Raw genomic sequence first — 2326 nt, forward strand, 5'->3', positions numbered from 1 at the left:
ATTAAAAAAATATTTTATCTTACACCAAGAAGGATCTACTGTTAGAATAAAAGATAATCTTTTACTTCCATGAATGTTGGCTGTATACTGCTAAGGTTTCAGAAAAGGATGTAGTTTTAAAAAACCAAGTGTAAAGACCTATAATTTCTATTTTTATAAAGTGTAAAGACCTATAATTTCTATTTTTATCCCATTTCATTCTCATCTGGATATGTCATCTGGAGAGCCCATTTAACACAGTCTAGCCCACATAGCAACTTAGTGGAGGATTTCTTTCTCTTCCCCACTCTTCCCTTGTAAAATTGGCTGCGTTTAGGTACACTGGCCGTATTGGAAGCCACATAATACTTTTTCAGGGTATCTGGGCACAGTTGAAAGCCATGGAACAAAGGGCCCCATGTCTCTAGTTGCTTCTGTTTCCTCCCTGAATAGTCTGAGGGGAAAGTTTGGGTGAGTGGTCCTATTAGTGAACTTAAGAGAATTTGAATGTCCATTTGTGCCTGGGATGTGGTTCTGGGCTTTATTCAGATAAGCAGTAGAACTTTGAGCAGAATGCTTTGAACTGGTGCAAAAGTGGAAATGTTAGCACTGACCTGTAGTAGTGTGCAGCTTTTAAGAACCGCAGATTGATACTATCTTTGTAGAGATCGAAGGCTAATCAACTACCCTAGAGATCTGGATGTGTGCAAACAGCAGTAGACTTATCCTGATTTAGCATGGGCGTGCCTACAGGAAGTACATTCGTTCCCTTTATGCACAGGGGGTTACATCCCAAGACCCTAGTCGATGCCTGAACCACAAAGAATGCCAAACACTATAGACTAGAATTTTTTTCCTATATACACAAAAGATAAATAACACTTTACAAGTTTGGCATTAGTAAGAGATTTACAACAATAACAAAGCAAAATAAAACAGTGATAAAATAGACCATTATTAAGTAAAATAAAGGTTGCTTGAACACAAGCACTACAATATACAAGAGTAGTACGATAACAGAGACTGACTAAGGGACCGAGTGGTGGGCAGTGCACGTGGGTGTCCAGGCAAAGATGACTCACCTGAGGGAGTGTGATGGCACTAGAGTTCATCACTCCTTAGAATGTTGCAGTTTAAAACATGAATTGTTTGTTTCTGCAATTTTTCTATTTAATATTTTTGGACTGAAGCTAACCACGGGTAACAAAACCTCGGAAAGTAAAAGTACAGGTAAGGAGAGATGTGTGTCTGTGTATATGCATTGCTAGGGATTGAACCCAGGACCTCATTCATGCTACGCAACTTGCTCTACGAGAGCTACATCCGCAGCCACTTTTAAAATTTTATTTTGAGACAAAGTCTCCCTAAGTTCGCTAGGCTGGCCTTGAACTGGAATTCCTCCTGCCTCAGCCCCCTGGATAGCTGGGGTTATAAGCATGTGCCACGGCCCCCAGCTGAGACTTTTAACGGGGGAGCACAGTGAGCAACGTTTCCGGGGCACACTTTCACATTTGGCCTTACTCAACCCATCGGCATCTAAGTAAATACATAAAACCATCTTGAAACTCAATTCAGTTTTTGTGGACCTAGTTCAATGCAGAGTTTAGATTATACCTGCAGAACCCACTTATTAGCAGTTGCTCGAATGTGGCTACACGTGGTGGACCTCAGCAAATTCAAGCTCACCCCAGACCCTGAACCAGCTTCTAGTAATCAAGGGGGTAAAGTACATATGTTACATTTACTGATGTTCAGAAACCCTGAAACACTCAAGTTACCCTGAATGACACATCCTGCTGCGGGAGGAGGTTAGGTTACACAAATATAGTTACAGAACAAACACACTGGTGAGAGCATCAGGTAAGAGAGTTATTATAGCAAACTGGGACAATCTATAAATCTCAGGTGCTATCTTGTAGCATTCTTAGATTTAGTGTTGATGAGCCTAGCAGACCTAGAGGTCTGCTAGGCTCAGGCCATTCATTTTGAGAAGTTTCCCCAGTAGTCACAAGTTAAACTGGATACAAGAATTAAGGAACATGACTTTTAAAGGGACTAGGACAGCCCAAGATAGTTTTGGTTCTTAACCTGCAGTATTCTGTCCTACCGCAGTTGTGATGTACCCACCAAGGTTGAAAAGTGCAGGATCTTCAACATAGATTCAGCTTCTTCAGAGAACTTCATATGCCTATAAAGGTCAGGAAAAAATGAGGCGCTACCCTTTTAGGGCCATTTCTCTCCAAGGGACAGCCGTCCTTCACTTCTAAATTAGAGGCGAGCTTGGGGCAAAATCTGTAGAAGAAAAGTCACAAAAGGACTGTGTAGGACCAGCCTTTCTGCTGGGTCC

At 41.5% G+C, this 2326-nt stretch overlaps 1 protein-coding gene across 3 annotated transcripts in view; it reads left to right on the forward strand.

Moving 5' to 3' along the window:
* The window catches only part of Spc25 (SPC25, NDC80 kinetochore complex component), a 22878-nt gene that overhangs the window by 18442 nt on the left and 2110 nt on the right, over nt 1-2326 (forward strand). The window lies entirely within an intron of this gene.

Source organism: Chinchilla lanigera, unplaced genomic scaffold (assembly GCF_000276665.1).
Source record: "Chinchilla lanigera isolate Chin_1 unplaced genomic scaffold, ChiLan1.0 scaffold00048, whole genome shotgun sequence".
Lineage (NCBI taxonomy): Eukaryota > Metazoa > Chordata > Mammalia > Rodentia > Chinchillidae > Chinchilla > Chinchilla lanigera.